Raw genomic sequence first — 19,935 nt, 5'->3', positions numbered from 1 at the left:
CACATTTGAATAATCTATGATAACTATATTCCTGCATGTATTCTGATAATAAGAATAATTATATTATTAGAGATTTTACAGACCTAATTTAAAACACACCTTTTATACCATACCACTAGAGAAAGATCATCAATATATTTTATATTTTCACACTGTATGAAAATTCATTGCATAAGTTACAGTCAGTAAGACCTATTTGACCAAGTCTCAAGAAAACATTTTCCCATTTTGACAAGTTCATGTTATTCATTATTAAATGATGTATCAGGATGTCTCTGTCAGGTTTGTTAACAATATGTATTATTCTCCTTTGCAATCAATAACTTGACTGGCGGGCGACTCCCAGAGAGAGAGAGAGAGTAAGGATATTTAACTGCTTGTTTTGCCACGCTACGTCATTTAACTTCATCTTTCAAGCCTTTTAAATATGTCACAGTACAGAAGATGCCACAGAATAGTGCTTCATAATTAGCTTCCTATTTCCTTTTGGTATTTTTGCTTTTATGAGTAGTAGTATATCTTGTTACAATATGTCATCCTAATACCTTGTGACCTATTTAAGATTTAAAATGTGTTTTCTTTTCTACTATAAGAGAGAGAAGGAGTGTAAGGTATATTTTCAATGTAATTAATGATCTCCAGACCTCTGAAAATATCTGCATGTAATTACCAAATATCAGGTCATATTATTTATTTCCAGCATTCATTCACATCGTGGTATTGTTAGGATTTTCACAGATTTTACATATCATTATAATGCAATGTGTAAATTATAGTACCCTTTGTTTTGTTTACTCCAGCTCTAATCTTGAACTCAACCCTGAAAAGTTCATATTTTGAAAACCAGATTAAATTATTTTACTTCAGGAATTTGATTATCCCCCCCAAAAAACCATACCAGTGTGCAAAATCTATGGCTTATAAATCTGAGTTGATCACAGTTAACGGAGGTTTGGATTTCCATTAGAGAAACATGTAAAATAAACTGTTCTTAACCATTTATATCTTGTTAAATGGTGAATCTATGAGAAAAATCTCATTAGCAAAGTTTGAAGAAACTCAGGTGCAGATTGAAGTCATACCTCAGATGAGTAAATATAAAGGTATAAATGAAGATGCATTCTGAATTAGTAAAATATTAATATTTCCATCACTACTATCTTAATGTGAATCATCATTCTTTTTTGTCTACATGATTGATGTCTCCCCTGTGTCCTATCTTGGCCCCCTATACACCATCTTTCGTCAGCAGCTGTTCTTCTAATATGTTACCAGATCATATTCTTTCTTTGAGCTTACCAATGGACTTCCATTATAAATTAAGTAATAACTTTCCCGAATAATTTTCCATGGACTGCAAGGTTGTAATGAAATGAATCTGGTTCCCATCTTTCATCCTCTTCCCTATGCATGAAGCACATCTAGTTTAGTCTTCATTCTGCCCTTATTTCACAATATTTGTATTTTGTCTTCTTTCTGTGTGGCTTTTTCCCCTAGATCTTAGTATGTTTACTTCAGCTTCATATTTCAAGTCACAGTGCACATGCTCTTGCCATGAAGATATACAATGGCTAATGAACTCTGTCAAAGCAAATTATAACCATGCTTACTGCCATTATCAGCCAGTAGCTTATGGAGAATCACTGTTGCCTTTCTTCTGCTCATGAAATATTATGTGAGTAAAATTAATGGAGGGAACCTAAATGATATCCAGAATTCTAACACCAAAGTGTTAGTTAGAATTCTAACTAACCAAAGGTTAATATAGTGTCTAAGTTTTACAACTTCTTCTGCTAGGAAGAGAGGAATGAAAGTTGAGTCAATTCAAATTATATATATTTGGGTAGGTGTTGTTGATACATAAATAGATTGACCGGCAAATAGATGTTATGAAATATTGTAGGAAAAATAATGATGCTTGGCTGTACACAAGGCATTTAAATAAAGACCAGTCCTGTGGGAATCCTAGAAATATCTTCAGGACAGTTCCTTCCTATTGGGTCCAGAAAGAAGGCAAGTGATTGCTTTTCTGCATGACAAATTGCATTTTTGTTTGCATTTTCAGAAATACCCAAGGGGGATAAAACTTATAATCTTAATGCTAGACAAACATTCAGTTTATTGGGATACTATTGCCACTATTTCTCCATCTATAAGTTCCTAAACATAGTTTGAGATATTCTTGAGGTTCTCTTCTTTTGTGAGGCATGAAACCTCCTAAGAAAATCTCTAAAAAATTCTCTCTATATATTTCAGAAATGCTCCCAAGGATTTAGAACATTTTAGTCATTCATTAATATTTTTTCCTTTAATGGATTTTTATTAAGTCTTCAGCCTGACCTATATACTGTGCTGGACACAAGACATAGTCCATTGGTAGAACAGGAAGTGAACTAAAAATTGCATACTGTAAGGTTAATGCCATTCTCTATATTTGCAAAAACAAATGCATGAGATATCTACATTGTATGGGGGTCATGGAGATATGGGCAGGGAAAGAAATGGTCAACTTAGCTCCAGGCCTTGAAGTTTACCTAGGAAGAACTAATATGACATGAAGTCTTTAGGTCTTCAACTGTTACTCCAGTTCTTAGGGCATAGCTTTGGTTTTATGATTGGATGAATGTATGTATGTATGGATGTGGAGGATGGTAGTGTTTATATGGGTTTAGAGGAGGAAAAAACTGTTAGATTTTCCTAAGTTCATGTTAGAAAATGACCTTGGAAAGAATATGATCCACAATAGTTCTCAACTTTAAAGTGGTCTCTGTAAACTTATACCTTTGTATCTCCTCTCCAGATAACCTATTCCTGATCACTTTCCTACTCTCTCTCTTCAACTGTGTATCCATTGCATGAAAGTCCTTCTGTTTTAAACACACAGAGTGGCTTATATTTTAGTATTCAGTCCTGACTGATATAAGCCCCAAAGTATTTCTACAAACTTTCTGTTTAGGTACGCTGTCAGGGTTGAGCAGTTTGTCTCTGAGAAAATATAGCTGAATGCAGTGGGTAATAGCCTAGCTGTAAGTACTGTCAGATGCAAACTATGAAAGTTTTGATGTAGAACCCCACTCTGGACTTCAAAACATCTGGATATTTATTGATTCCAGCTGTGAAGAATACATTGAGACTCTGGCTCTCCATGTGACCAGATGTGGACAGTCATTGAGCAAACTAGGTATTGACTAATATATTAAATCTGCAAGTGTTTTCAGCGTGACAGATGAGAACATGCCATGCTATCGCTTCTCAGCCTTTTGGCTAAGATCAGGAGAAGAACATGACATGTCAGGTTATCAAGACCTTGAATTACGGCTTAGTAAATATGAAAAGTAATTGGATAGCTTGGGGGGACTCCATTGTATGCCTGGCAGAGCTGGAACACATAATATCAAAGGTCTTGGTCCTGCTATAGTTTTATCATATTAGTGAGCAATAGTGATGAGCTCGATGCTAATTATACGTGAACACTTCCTGAATATTGTGGTAAACCGTAGTGAAACTGAGGCAGCTATTTATAAATACAGGCATATTTTGTGGAGATACTGTATCTACTTTTCTGCTGTCCTGTCGTCAAGGATTGGGTTCCATATTTAACAATGTATAGCATGTCAAATTTGACCTTTGGCCAAACTGGTTGCCTTGTCCTTGAACCCTGGACTACTGAAGGGTACCTGTAACCTGTGAAGATATTGAGTTGTATTTAGACTTACTGTACCCCTTCACTTTTGCTTTTCTCAAACCAAGTACTTGCTAATGCATCTGCCTCAGGAACGTGTTTTACAACAGATTTTATCTCTCTGCACTTTGGAAACTTACTCTGAAAATTTTTCAGTTGCAACTATTGGCCTTAGTGTCCATCCCACTATAGCTGTGGTTGTGGAACAATCAACCCTGCCATAAAATGTTAAAAACATGAACACATCACCTCATGAGTCCCAATACTTCATTTTTTCTTTTGTTTCCCTTGCTTCTGGAGACACGGCTGGCAAGAAGTTGCTGCAGCCAAGTTCAAACAGGTTACTACTTGTGTTCTCCTCTATGATTTTTGATGGATTCCTGCCTCACATTTAGGTATTTCATCTATTTTGAATTTATTTTTGTGTAGGTATAAGAAAGTGGTCCAGTTTCATTCTTCTGCAGGTGACTGTCCAATTTTTCCAATACCATTTGTTGAAGAGACTTTTTTCCATTGGATATTCTTTCCTTCTTTGTCAAAGATTAGTTGACCATAAGGTTGATAGTCCATTTCTGGGTTCTCTGTTCTGTTCCATTGATCTATGTGTCTGTTTTTGTGCCAGTACCATACTGCGTTGATGATTATAGTTTTGTAATATAGCTTGAATTCCAGAAAAATCCTCCAGCTTTCGTTTTCTTTTTCAATATTCCTCTGACTATTCAGGATCTTTTTTAGTTCCATACAAATTTTAGAATTGTTTGTTCCAGCTGTGTGAAAAATGCTGATGATATTTTGGTAGGAATTGCACTGAATGTGTAGATTGTTTTGTCAGGATAAAAAGCTTTTGCACAGCAAAGGAAACAATCAACAAAATTAAATGGCAACTTGCAGAATGGGAGAAGATATTTGCAAATGACATATCAGATTAGGGGTTAGTATCCAAAATCTATAAAGAATTTATCAAACTCAACACCCAAAAAACAAAAAGTCCGGTGAAGAAATAAGCAGAAGACATAAAGAGATATATTTCGCAAGAAGACAAGAATCGTTAACAGACACATGAAAAAATGCTCAGTATCACTCAGCATCAGGGAAATGCAAATCAAAACCACAATGAGATACCAACTCACACCAGTCAGAATGGCAAAATAAACAACTCAGGAAACAACTGGTGTTGGCAAGGATGTGGAGAAAGGGGAACCCTCTTACACTGTTGGTGGAAATGCAAATTGGTGCAGCCACTCTGGAAAACAGTATGGAGGTTCCTGAAAAAGTTAAAAATAGAAGTATCCTACAACCCAGCAATTTCACTAACAGGTATTTATTAAAAGGATACAAAAATAACGATTCAAAGGGGCACATGCACCCTAATGTTTAAAGCAGTAATGTCCACAATAGCCAAACTATGGAAAGAACCCAGGTTTCCATTGACAGATGAATGGATAAAGAAGATGTGGTATATAGGGTCATCTGGTATATAGGGTCATCAGCTCAGTCAGTTAAGTATCTGACTCTTGATTTCAGCTCAGGTCATAATCTCAGGGTTGTGAGATAGAGCACCTCATCAGGCTTTGAGTTCAGTGCAGAGTCTGCTTGAGATTCTCTTTTCCCTCCCCCTTTGCCCCTCTCTCCTGCACTCTCTTTTTTAATCTCTCTCTCTTTCCCTTTCTCTCAAATAAATAAATCTTTAAAAAAGATGTGGTATTTATGTACAATGGAATGTTATGCAACCATCAAAAAGAATGAAATCTTGTCATTTACAACAACATGGATGGAACTAGAGGGTATTATGCTAAGTGAAATAAGTCAGAGAAAGACAAATGCCATTTGATTTCACTCATAGGTGGAATTTAAGAAACAAAAACAGATCAACATAGAAGAAGAGAAGGAAAAATAAAATAAGACAAAACAGAGAGGGAGGTAAACCATAAGAGGTAAACTTCTTAACTGTAGGGACCAGACGGAGTATTGCTGGAAGGGGATATAGGAGAGGCAATGGGGTAACTAAGTCATGAGCATTAAGGAGGGCACTTGATGTGATGAGTACTGGGTGTTATATGCAACTGATGAAGCACTAAATTCTACCCCTAAAACTAATAATACACCATATACTAACTAAATTGAATTTAAATAAAACTTAAAAAATGAACACATCTCTACTTTGAATAAGAGGAAACTATACGTAAAGTGTATTTGTCATAAAGAACAGATTTTATTTACATTACCTCTAATATGAAACCTTCCTATCAGAGTTAACTATAGCCTTGTTTGATTAACTAGATTTCAAATACAATATCCTTTCAACATGCACTATGGCAGTTTTTAGCACATCCTTTAAATAAACAAAGTGATTCTCAAGTGTTCTGATTCATGAAATTTTTATTAGTGATGTTCTTCTTAAAGGAGACTAGGCATTCTTTTTTCTTTTTTTTAATTTATTTATTTTTTCAGCATAACAGTATTCATTGTTTTTGCACAACACCCAGTGCTCCATGCAAAACGTGCCCTCCCTATTACCCACCACCTGTTCCCCCAACCTCCCACCCCCACCCCTTCAAAACCCTCAGGTTGTTTTTCAGAGTCCATAGTCTCTTATGGTTAGCCTCCCCTTCCAATTTTTTTTTTTTTTTATAAACATGTAATGTATTTTTATCCCCAGAGGTACAGGTCTGTGAATCGCCAGGTTTACATACTTCACAGCACTCATGATAGCATATACCCTCCCCAATGTCCATAGCCCGCTCCCCTTCTCCCAATCCCACCTCCCCCCAGCAACCCCCAGTTTGTTTTGTGAGATTAAGAGTCATTTATGGTTTGTCTCCCTCCCAATCCCATCTTGTTTCATTTATTCTTCTCCTATCCCCCTAACCCCCCATGTTGCTTCTCCATGTCCTCATATCAGGGAGACTAGGCATTTTTTATTTTGTATTTTTTTATTCTCAAAGTAAGATCTTACTATTTATTTATTCTGCTCAACTTCAGTTGTACAACCTAGCCAGCACAGTCCTCTCTGACTATGGCAATATTCTGTATTGCATTAGGATCTGTCTTCCTCTGATTGTGGAAATCACACAATGCCCCATCCCTCATCCAGCCTAGCTTCTTATTGTTGGTCATGAACCATTTCATAAATGGGGGTTTCATTCTGTGGAGTAAAAGAAGCTTTGGTTCAGAACAAATAAATGGCTCAGGTATTATATAACCACTGAGGTTTCCTGTATTCTATCTTCCTTCAGCCAGTTTCCTGAAACATTCCTGTTTTTACTTGTTCTTTTAAATGTATTAGGATTTGACAAATAAATCAATAGAGATATATCTTCTAGGCACAATAAGGACTACATAAGAAAAATAATAATGAATACAAAATAAAGAAAAACATGGTAATACATATCACCTGTCAAAATAAAAAATAATAAATTATAATCATAATGGCCAATCATAGTGATGATATAGGAGTAAACTGATTGTTGATAAGCTTATAAATTTAACAAATCTTTTCTGAAAACTTTCCAAAAATCTGCATAAAATATTTTAAAATGTCCAGATACTTGTTTTCACTAAAATCATATAAAAACATTTTAAGAAACAGGCAACAGCAGTCAAATTTATTGGCAATAGCAAACCTATAACCTTCTTAAATGTTCAAATTAAAGGAATGTCCAAGTAAGCTAAAGCTGAACTACTCAAAGTGTGATACTCAAACAGGCAGCATGAGTGTTACCTGGGATCATTATGTAAATGCAAATTCTTGGTCTCTATTCCAGATCCAGTGTATCAGAATCTAGAGACAAGGCCCAGAATTCTGTGCTTTAATAAGCTCTCTTGGAAAATCTTACACATGTAAAATTCGAAAAGCATTAAAAGACAGTACACCTTAAAAAAAATCAACCTACCAAAATTTAATTAGAAAATTAGTATATTTTTTAAAAAGTCTGTGTTGTACCTGCTACCAAATAGTACTATCCTAGTTATGTAAAGGGACAAAGGTACACATAGAAAATATTGGAAAAGATATATGTGGAAAAGATATACTTCAATAAAAGAGAAAAAAACTCTTATTTTACAACAGAACAACACTTTACAAAGCATTCTGATAGCATTAATGTAAAATTTTAAAAAAGTAATAAAAACTAGGAGGAAATTCACTTGTCATAAATTTGCCTTTACACATACACATGCACACGTGCACATACACACATGAACAGAAAATAAAAAGGCAAAAATTACATCCTGATAGGATGTAATTGATCTAAAATACAAATTTATATCATTTCATTCTGAAAACTGACTTTAAAAACGTAGTCCTATAAATAAAAAGGAAAAAGGAAAGAATAGTGAAGGAGAGAGATAAAAGAATGCAGCATCCATAAAGCTGATTAAGCTCCTGCCAAACATAGCTCAGTGCAGATAGTAACTATAAAATCTGGACCCCTTCAAAAAATGGTTCCATATGAAGGTTACAACACAGGTGAGTTTCTCATTTTTTTATGGATTTTTATTCTTGAGGCTTGTCTTTCTTCTGTGTAGTATGGGTACGACTACAATATAAAAGGTAGTTTTTCTGGTCTGAAGAGCCAGACATCAGAATTTGGAAAAAGCACAAACACTCAAGTGTTTGTACAAAATTGTACAAAATTATCTGTAGTCACTGACTGACCACAGAATTCTGTATAAAGCAAACATATCTTTCTAAAAAGAAGGCAAAATAAAAATCCCTGCAGATTAAAAAAATAAATAAAAACTAAGAATTTGTCACTAGCAGACATACAGCACAATAAAATGCTAAAGGAAGTTCCTCAGGTGAAGGTAAGTGATATCATATAGCAAATCTAATCTTCCAAAAATAATAAAGACGGTTGGTAATGGTAGATACTACTAATACATTCTATCAATAATTTAAGAAATAAATTTGAAGCTTTTCTTTCTTTCTTAAGAAAGAAAGAAAAAGTTTTACCAAGTCTTCTTAGAAAACGTAGGAAGAGGGAACACTTCTTAATTCATTTTTTATGGCCAAATCTGATAGAATTCTAGTAAAAAATAAAAATTTAAAAAGTACAAATGAATATTCCTCATGACCATACACATAATATATTTAATAATTTACTAGCAAATCAAATCCCTATGTGGTAGGAATATAGCATTTTTGTTAGAAATACAAGGTTGAGTTAACATTTGAAGAAAAAAAATAATAATTTACGGGGCACCTGGGTGGCTCAGTGGGTTAAGCCTCTGCCTTTGGCTCAGGTCATGATCCCAGGGTCCTGGGATTGAGTCCCGCATCGGGCTTGCTGCTCAGCAGGGAGCCTGCTTCCCCCTCTCTCTCTGCCTGCCTCTCTGCCTACTAGTGACCTCTCTTAAAAAAAAAAAAAAAAAACTTAAATAAAAAAATAATAATTTACTAAATTAACACAATAAAGGAGAAAAACTGTATAATTATTTTCATATGTGAAGGAAAACATTTGACAGAATTTCATATCCATTCATAATAAAACACTCTCAATTTGATAAAAGGTATATACTGAAACTCTACAGCTGACATCAAACTTAGTGACAAAATACTAAAAGCTCTTCCCCTAAGATTAGTAATAGCAAGGCAACGGTGCCGCTTCTACTCAAATTTTAATTAGAGCTTTAGGAAATCTGCAGTAATGCCATAAAAGGAAATGGAAGGCATAAAGATTAGGAAAGGAAAGAATACTCTATCCAGCTAGGCTATCATTGAAAATAGAAGGAGAGATAAAAAGCTTCCAGGACAAACAAAAACTGAAAGAATTTGCGAACACCAAACCAGCTCTACAGGAAATATTGAAAGGGGTCCTCTAAGCAAAGAGAGAGCCTAAAAGTAGTAGATCAGAAAGGTACAGAGACAATATACAGTAACAGTCACCTTACAGGCTAATAATGGCACTAAATTCATATCTCTCAATAGTTACCCTGAATGTTAATGGGCTAAATGCCCCAATCAAAAGACACAGGGTATCAGAATGGATAAAAAAACAAAACCCATCAGTATGTTGCCTACAAGAAACTCATTTTAGACGCGAAGACACCTCCAGATTTAAAGTGAGGGGGTGGAAAACAATTTACCATGCTAATGGGCATCAGAAGAAAGCTGGGGTGGCAATCCTTATATCAGATCAATTAGATTTCAAGCCAAAGACTATAATAAGAGATGAGGAAGGACACTATATCCTACTCAAAGGGTCTGTCCAACAAGAAGATCTAACAATTTTAAATATCTATGCCCCTAACGTGGGAGCAGCCAACTATATCAACCAATTAATAACAAAATCAAAGAAACACATCAGTAATAATACAATAATAGTAGGGGACTTGAACACTCCCCTCACTGAAATGGACAGATCATCCAAGCAAAAGATCAACAAGGAAATAAAGGCCTTAAATGACACACTGGACCAGATGGACATCACAGATATATTCAGAACATTTCATCCCAAAGCAACAGAATACACATTCTTCTCTAGTGCACATGGAACCTTCTCCAGAATAGATCACATCCTGGGTCACAAATCAGGTCTCAACCGGTATCAAAAGATTAGGATTATTCCCTGCATATTTTCAGACCACAATGCTCTGAAGCTAGAACTCAATCACAAGAGGAAAGCTGGAAAGAACCCAAATACGTGGAGACTAAACAGCATCCTTCTAAAGAATGAATGGGTTAACCAGGAAATTAAAGAAGAATTGAAAAAATTCATGGAAACAAATGATAATGAAAACACAACAGTTCAAAATCTGTGGGACACAGCAAAGGCAGTCCTGAGAGGAAAATATATAGCGGTACAAGCCTTTCTCAAGAAACAAGAAAGGTCTCAAGTACACAACCTAACCCTACACGTAAAGGAGCTGGAGAAAGAACAAGAAAGAAACCCTAAACCCAGCAGGAGAAGAGAAATCATAAAGATCAGAGCAGAAATCAATGAAATAGAAACCAAAAAAACAATAGAAAAAATCAATGAAACTAGGAGCTGGTTCTTTGAAAGAATCAATAAGATTGATAAACCCCTGGCCAGACTCATCAAAAAGAAAGATTAAAAAGGAAGAATTAAAACTACCTTAATTCAGAGATTACATCATTGTATATACAAAACATCTTAAGTAACCTATAAAATTACAAGCATACCTTAAATATTATGGGTTTGGTTTCAGACCACTGCAACAAAGTGAATAAGGTGATAAGACAAGTGAAATGAAATTTCCTAGTGCATGAAAAATCATGTTTACACTTCACTGTAATCTGTTAAGTGTGCAATAGTATTACGTCTAAAAACACAATGTACATACCTGAATTTGAAGTTAGTTTATTGCTAAAAATGCTAACCAACATCTGACCATTCAGCAAGTCATAATTTTTTACTGCTGAAGAGTTTTGCCTTAATGTTAGTAGCTGCTAATTGATCAGGGTGGTGATTGCTAAAAGTTGAGGTGACTATGGCAATTTCTTAAAAAACACAATGGGGCTTTGGGAGGCACAGTCAGTTAAACATCCAAATCTTGATTTGAACTCAGGTCTTGATCTCAGATTCTTGAGATCAAGTCCCACAGCAGGCTCCACACTCAGTAAGGAGTCAGCTAAGGTTTCTCTTTCCCTCTTCTTCCACCCCTTCCCATGCTCACTCTCTTCCTTGTCTCTCTCAAATAAATAAATTAATCTTTAAAAATATATATACAGGGATGTTTGCCACTTGGATTGACTCTTCCTTTCATGAACAATTTTCTGTAGCATGTGATGCTGTTTGACGGCATTTTACCCACAGTAGAACTACTTTCAAAATTGGAGTTCTTCCTCTGAAAACTCTGTCACTGCTTTATCAACTATGTTTTTGTCACATCCTAAATCTTATTGCAACAATCCTCACAGCATCTTTACCAGGAGTAGATTCCATCTCAAAAACAGGTCTCTTACCCATCCGTAAAAGCAACTCCTCATCCATTAAAGTTTTGTTATGAGATTGCAATGATTCCATCATATGTTCAGGCTCCACTTCCAATTCTAGTTCTATTTCTGTTTCTAACACATCCGCAGTTACGTTCTGCACTGAAATCTTGAATCACTCAAGGTCATACATGAGGTTTGGAATCAACTTCTTCCAACCCCTTGTTCATGTTGATACTGTGACTTCTTCCCATGAATTACACATGTTTATGATGGCATCTAGAATGGTGAATTCTTACTAAAAGTTTTTCAATTTACTTTGCTCATATCTATCAGAGGAATCACTATTTATGGCAGCTATGGACTTATGAGGTATATTTCTTAAATAATAAGACTTTAAAGTTAAAATTACACCTTGATCCATGGGCTACAGAATAGATGTTGTGTTAGTAGGTATGAAAACAACATTAATTTCATTGTACATCTCCATCAGAACTCTTGGATGACCAGCTGCAGTCAGTAAGCAGTAATATTTTGAAAGAAATCTTTTTTTTTTTCTAAGTGGTAGGTCTCAACAGTAGGCTTAAAATGTTCAGTAAATCATGTTGTAACAGATGTGCTGTCATTCAGGCTTTGTTCCATTTATAAAGCACAGACAGAATACATTTAGGATCATTCTTAAGGGCTCTAGGATTTTCACAATGGTAAATGAGCACTGGCTTCAATTTAAAATCAGCAGCTGCATTAGCCCCAAACAAGAGAATCAGCCTGTTCTTTGAAGCTTTGGAGCTATGCATTGACTTCTCTGTAGCTATTGAAGTCTGAGATGGCATCTTCTTCTAATAGAAGGCTATTTTGCCTACATTGAATATCTGTTGTTTAGTGTAGCCACCTTTATTAATTATCTTAGATCTTCTGGATAATTTACTATAGCTTCTATATCAGCATTTGCTGCTTCATCATATACTCTTATGTTATGGAGATGGTACCTTTCTTTAAACCTCATGAACCAGCCTTTGCTAGCTTCAAACTTCTGCAGCTTCTTCACCTTTCTCAGCCTTTATGGAATTGAAGAGAGTTAGGGCTTAGCTCTGGATTGTGCTTTGGATTAAAGAAATGTTGTGGCTGATTTAATCTATCCAGACCACTGAAACTTTCTCCATATCAGCAGTAAGTCTGTTTTGTTTGTTATCATTTGTGTGTTCACTGGGATACACTTTTAATTTCCTTCCAGAACTTTACCTCTGCATTCACAACTTGGATGTTTGATTCAAGAGGCCTAGATTTCAGCCTGTCTTGGCTTTCCACATACCTTCCTCACTAAGCTTAATCATTTCTCTTTTGACTTAATGTGAGAGATGTATACTTCCTCACTTGAACACCTAGAGGCTACTGCAGAGTTATTAATTGGCCTAATTTGAATATTGCTGTATCTCAGGGAGTAGGGAACCCCAGGGAGAAGGAGAGAGACAGGGAAACAGTTGGTGAGGCAGTCAGAGGATTCAGTTTTTCATCTTATATGGGCAAGCTTTGTGGCAACCCAAAATAATTAAAATTGTAACAGCAAAGATCACTGATTATAGATCACTATAATGAATATAATAATAATGAAAATTTTCAAAATACAGTGAGAATTACTCAAATGTGACGCAGAGACATGAAGTGAGCAAATGCTGTTGGAAAAATGGCGCCAGTAGATTTGCTTGATGGAAACTTGCCACAAACCTTCAATTTGTTAGAAACACAATTATCTGAGAAACACAATAAATCAAAATATGCCTACATTAGAACTAATATGTGAATTTAGCAAGATTGCAAGGTAGAGGTCTACATTTAAAAATGCAAACTTATATACACTGTCAATAAATGATAGAAAAGTGGAATTTTTCCATTATAATACCATCAAACCCCAAAATAGGAATAAATTTAACAAAAGATGTTCACAACTTCTACACTGAAAGCTATAAAATATTGCTGAGAGGAAGTGGGTAAAACCCAAATAAATAAATAGAAAGATATATCATGATCACAGATCAGAAGGCTCAATATTGTTAAGATGTCAGTTCTCCTGAAACTGATTTACAGGTTCAGTGTACTCCCAATCAAAATCCCAGGAGGCTTTTTAAAGAAACTGACATGCTGAGCCTAAATTTTATGTGAAATGCAAAGGAAGTTGAAAAGACAAACAATAATAAGAAACAAAGTTGGATGAATCTACTACCTGATTCAAGACTTAACATAAATCTTCAGTCAACAGAACAATATCATACTGGCATAAGGAATAACAAATACAGAAATGGAACAAAATAGAGAGGCCATAAATAGACTAGCATTTACACAGTTATTTGATTTTTATCAGAGACATCAAAGCAATCTACACATAAATTGATTGAGATCATGTTTCTATTTGCATTGTTTATCTTTGGAAAAATATTTAAAGTTTGAAAATATCAAACGTAGCATGCAAAAGGTTAAACAGTTACTATATCACTCTAATGGCAGAGTGAATTAGCACAGTCAGTTTAGAAAACAATTGGTATTATTTAGAAAAAAGAATAGAACTATCTGGCATGATATACTCTAAGCATATTACAGTGATTTCCTCTGAAGATGAAGAAAGTAAAAAGACACTTGTCAGTGGTAGAGGAAATGTTCCAAAAGGACGTACTTTATCTGTTCTATGCAACTGTTTGTAAAGGAAAAAGTATGCATATATTAGAATACTTAAAATGTATGTATGGTAAAGATAGACTGGAAATAAATATTGAGCTTTTATTCTGCTAAAGGAAATACGTGTGTTTGTTGACTGTTGATACTTTTCTATACTTCTGTATTTTAAGTATTACACCTCTCAAGGCCTGCAATTGCTGTAGTCAGTTCTTACAAAGACTACATTCTGTCTTGTTCCTAATTTCCTCAGGTCTTATTCCATTTCTCAGATGCAGATTTGCTCCAGCCTCAACTGTCAGTACTTGATTCTTGGGTCTCTCGCTCCATGTAAACATTCTAATCCTATTACAAAAATGGATTTGCCCTAATCCTTTTATTATCAGGCATTCAATAACCTGGAATATCCCTCCATAGGAGTTTGTCTTTGCAAAGGGCTAGCTCTAGAGCCAGCAGTTATTCAAGCTCATGTATCTTCTCCTTTTCTTTTATTCTGCACAGCACCTCAAAAGTGGGGTCCTTTTATCCCTGCATGATGGCTAATGATTTATCATTCTCTATATCAGCCCAGTCCTGTGATAACTAAGCTCCAGTGTGTTTTATCCAAACTCCATAGGATCCACAGATAGGATCAATCTGCCTTTGGAAACTGTAGTATTTGGTCATCCCCTGATTAAATCCTGAGCTTTAGGTATTTGGCTCTATCTTGGCAGCACTGCTACCCCTGATTGCTTGTTGTGAGCATTCAGGATAGGATGTTTGTGTGGATGGGACCTGGTCTTGGGTCTTTACCATAACTGAAGTCTCCCTCCAACTTCATCAAGTCACATAGGACCTTTTTCCATTTTTTCAGGATCAATGATATTTACTGCACCAAGATTTTGTTGAGACTTTTTTAACCTAACAGTGGAATAAGCTGCAATTTATTACTTCATTTAAAAGAATTCTAATCTAATTTCAATATTATGTTGTCCTCAATTAGACACATTATAGATATGTTTAAGAAAAATGGCTCTGTCCCCTTAAGCACGCTGCTGCATTATCACTTATCTTTGTGCCTAATGCTGTCTATATGGCACCCTGCTCTTTAGCAAAATTGTTACTTTATATGTATCAGAGATTCTATAATGACTGCAGATTTCTCAGCTTCTATGGGTTCAAATTCTTACTATTCACACTTCACTATCTTTTCTTCTAATACAATTTTATATGTAAAAATACAGTTTTTGCTAACAGAAACTGAAACCCTATGCAGTATGTAAGAAGGGTCACTATCTTTCTAATGATTTTCAGAACCGCCTGCCCCCTATTATTCCAGAAATGACTTTTTTCTCTGCTCTCTCAGTTTTACTGCTCAGTTGACTTTCCTTTTCCTCCAAATTCTGTTGTAGATTGGAAAGGTTACCCATGAACTGATTATATTTTGTCCAGAAAAGAAAAATTTCCTCATTTAGAAATGTCAGAGTCACCACTGTTGAATGAAATGTGATTGATTAAATGATAGCAGTATTTGTTACAGAATTAAGCATACTTCGCCTGGCTTAAGCAGCCTATGGTTTTATAATTTAACATGATTTGTTAAGTTTAACATGTTCTTGTAAACAAATCCTGCCAATGCTCTTATACTTATTAAAATTCTAACTAACCTTTCATTTATAGTTTAAATTATACTCCATGGACATTTTCTTGATTCTCTCTTTGGAATTAACTGATTTTCCCCCTGTATTTCCATAAAATGTTATTTCCTATTTCAATACAAATTCTGTATTATGGAATTAATAGTTTGTTGTTAAAGAAAATAAAAGATTTAACACCCCAACCAATTTACGAGCTCTGTTTATGATGGGAACGTTCATGTCATCTCTCTGAGAATATAACACATTCAAAATAATTAATATTAAAAATGCATTTGGAAACTCCTCTTCCACATATTTAAAATATAAGTGTAAAATAAAGTCAGACATTTTAAGTGTAGAACTAGGTTAACTTTCAAAATTAAAATTGAGATAAGAAATTATAAATACCAGCACCACAACAACCTCCCTCTGACTCTTCCTAATCAATAACATCATTATAAATTAGTTTTGTCTGTTTTTATAAACTTATGTTGTGAAACCACAAGGTATGTATTCCTTTGTTTCTGGCTTCTTTCATTCAGCACATTTCTGTGTAATTAATAATCCTTGTTGCGTTTAGTAGGAGTTCATTTTATTTTCTTGAAGAATAGTATTACACTGTGCAAATATTCCATATTACATTTATTCATTTTACTCTTGATGAACCTTTGATTTGTTTCAAGGGCTTGGCTATTTTGCATATATATGTGTGTGTGTGTGTGTGTGTGTGTGTGTGTGTGTGTGTGTATACATATATATATATCTCCAAGTTAGTTGAATACATGTGTATGCTTTCCTGGTAGAAAATATGCATGTGTATATGTTAAGCTTTGGAAACTTACTGGTCTGGACGTTGTCCAACTCAGGTCTCTGGGCCTTGTATACACTGATCTGATCTGTATATAGTAAAGATATTTCTGATCTTCTTCCTTAACTTTGTCCCAGGATAATTTGTGGGAATAAAATATATATGGCTAAATTTTTTAACACCATAAATATTTAAAAATGCCATCAGGTACTTTATAGTACTAAATTTGATATATTTCACATTAAATCTGTTCTATTTTATCTCATTTATTTCTTTTACTGAAACTAATATAACATCTAGTATCACCATAAGAAATATCAATCTGACCCTCTCCTATGATTTCCCTCCACAAAAGCCAGGCATTTGCCACATTAATATTCAAGTCTTGTATAACACTTAGTGAATCTCTCAATCCATATCATTATTTCATTCATACCCACACTCTTAAAATGGACTTGACAGATAAGACTAAGAAAGACAAAAGAATAGATTTGTTTATGTAGAGATTATTTTAAGCTTGCTGGAAGCAGCAGAAAAGTCTCAGGGGAGGAAATAAGAAATAGTCAGGCAATCTGTTTGCCTCTCATCTACCAGCAGTTCCTAGAGGTTACATATAAGAAGATTAGGAAGCAAAACAGAATTACTATTGAAAAGCTTTCTAATGAAAACAAATTTACCATGTTTGATTGCTTATATTTGTCATCATTTTTTTGACAACAGCATAATATGTAGAGATGATTGAATACAATAGGATTACTTACTATATAAACAATTTGTTTGGGACAGTTTGGTTACGGAGACACAGATATTTCCATCACAATTTTAAATTGCTCTTTTCGTGGCCAAACCTAATTTAAAAAAGAAAGGTAAATAAATAAGACATTGCTCCTAATAAATGAAGAATGTTGTTAGATACTTAATTTTGTATAAAATTTGACATACAGAATATGCAGTGCCTAACCTTATATATGCTTAAGCATCAGTGATGCTTTTACTGCCTCCTTATATTGCAGGCTGCACAATGTTTTCCAAAATATTCCTTATTTCCATTGACAGCATAAATAAATATGTGAGCAATAAATGACAGTATAATGGGTAAATGCAAAAAAAGTTTAGCAATGTCTGTCATTCTGTGAGAAAGAACTAGGATTAAAAAGTTATGCTATTATTTCTAGTTGAATGTGGCTAAATATACCAGATATTGTCTGTTCTAAAGAAATTAACAGTTTTAAAATAACCAATTATATATTATCTGTCTATTTTCATCTTCTTGCCTGGTTTACATCTAGTCAAACTAAGATAACTACAAACTAAGGTAAGTACGATCTGTACATCCCCAAATTTGTAAAGAATACCATAAATGACTAAGCTTAGGCAGAAGTGAATGCATATTGAGGTGGAGAGAAGAATGAAGGGACATCTGAGAGATAGAGCAAAACTCAAAGAAAAACCAATGGGAAAACACTTTTTTAAAATATAGGTAGACCCTGAGGTATAAATATTATGTCCCTTATTTGCCACAAAAGGAGTCTGAGTAAGGAAGGAGCTGATGGAGTAGATTTATCTAACAGAGGCAGAGAAGGGGCTCAAGAGATAACCTAAATTTTCAGGAAACAGTCTATTTTCATGGCAGTTGGAAATAAACAATTTGAACTGAAAAACCCATCTATACTGAAACAACACAACATTTGGCCTTTCTCTCCATATAGGAAACTATCAAAAAATTCTTCAACAATTTTCCGATCTCTCCTTAAGCTTGTATTTGTCCCAAATATAACACAAAGTTTAGTTACATCTCTCTTTTTGCCTTCTGTTTTGTTTTTGTTTTTGTTTTTAAATTTAAGTATAGTAGACACACAATGTTACATTAGTTTCAGGTACAGATATAGTGATTCACTATCTCTATACATTATGCTATGATCCCCCACAAGGGTAGCTACCGTCTGTCACCATAGGACACTTTGTAATATCTTTGACTATATTCCTGATGCTGTACCTTTTATTCTCATGATTTATTTATTTCATAAGTAGAAACCTGTATCTCCCACTCATTTCACCATTTTGCCCATCCCCCCTCATTTTTTCTACTCCTGTATTGTCCTCTTTGGACTCCTTATCCCTCCACTCTGAAACCTGCATAATGTATTTTCAAATATCAGTGTCCATTGTGCAGCTGTTACTATTGACCTCATCTGGATGCATTAAAGGAGCCTTCAGTATACCTTTTGAATTACCTTATATAATAAGCAGTGAAAGTTAGAAGTTTTGTTATTGTTGTTGTTGTTGGAAATCGATAGATGGAACCTATACCTTCAGCATTTGTCTTAGGACATTTAGCTAATCACTTATCTTGCAATACATTATTAGAGTACCTTTGTACATGATCTGTGGTGTAACCACAATTAATTCTATTTCTAATGTTTTTAGAACTATTGGGGATATTTATAGTTTCCACTTCTCACTCCCCATTCCCTGCTAACAACAGAATATACTATAAATACATGTTGTATAATCCAATATATACTTAAGGGAGTATTCAGAGAATATACATATATGTTGATATCTTCCAAACAGAATTTAATTTAAAAATCAACCAACTATAAAATCCACCTTTTTTCTCTATTACTGGTATCTTTTTATACATGTTTCTATAATCTACTAGTAATTTTTCTATTTACAAATATAATTAAAGACATGTTTAAGACAGTTATTTTATGACAATAAGTTATAATTATTATTCTTATTACAGTGCTCATATTTTCCCCATTTGGCCAATGAAATGTCTTTTAAGTGGTTCAATTTTCATTTAAGCACTCCTGGACATTTTGAAAATACTTTTTTTCTGGCAATAATCAGCATTACCAGGTATAGCTAGGTTTCATACCACTGGATTATCCTAGAGTATAATCAATCATACCCCTAGTTTTATAATTCAGTTAATCTTCAGAAGGCAAGGTCATTTAATATGTATTTTGAGGAAGTTGCTATTGCAGCTGCTGGCACCAATTATACTAGAATTGTAATAAAATATAAAATTTATTATAGAAGCACTTATAAAGTGAGTTTATTTTTGCCTAAATCCAAAAAGCTTCATTGTTTAAAAGTATTTTTAGAATTTATCATGATTTAATCTCACATGTATCTTTTAGAGATTCTAGTCAACACATAATATTTTTGTAAGACTTTGTGCCAAAATAATTGATTTTTTTCAGACTCAGAATTATGACAACAATTTATTCATTTGTGCTAAATTCCACTTCTGTGC

Source organism: Meles meles, chromosome 5, assembly GCF_922984935.1.
Source record: "Meles meles chromosome 5, mMelMel3.1 paternal haplotype, whole genome shotgun sequence".
NCBI lineage: Eukaryota > Metazoa > Chordata > Mammalia > Carnivora > Mustelidae > Meles > Meles meles.
Note: the sequence above shows the minus strand (reverse complement) of the source record.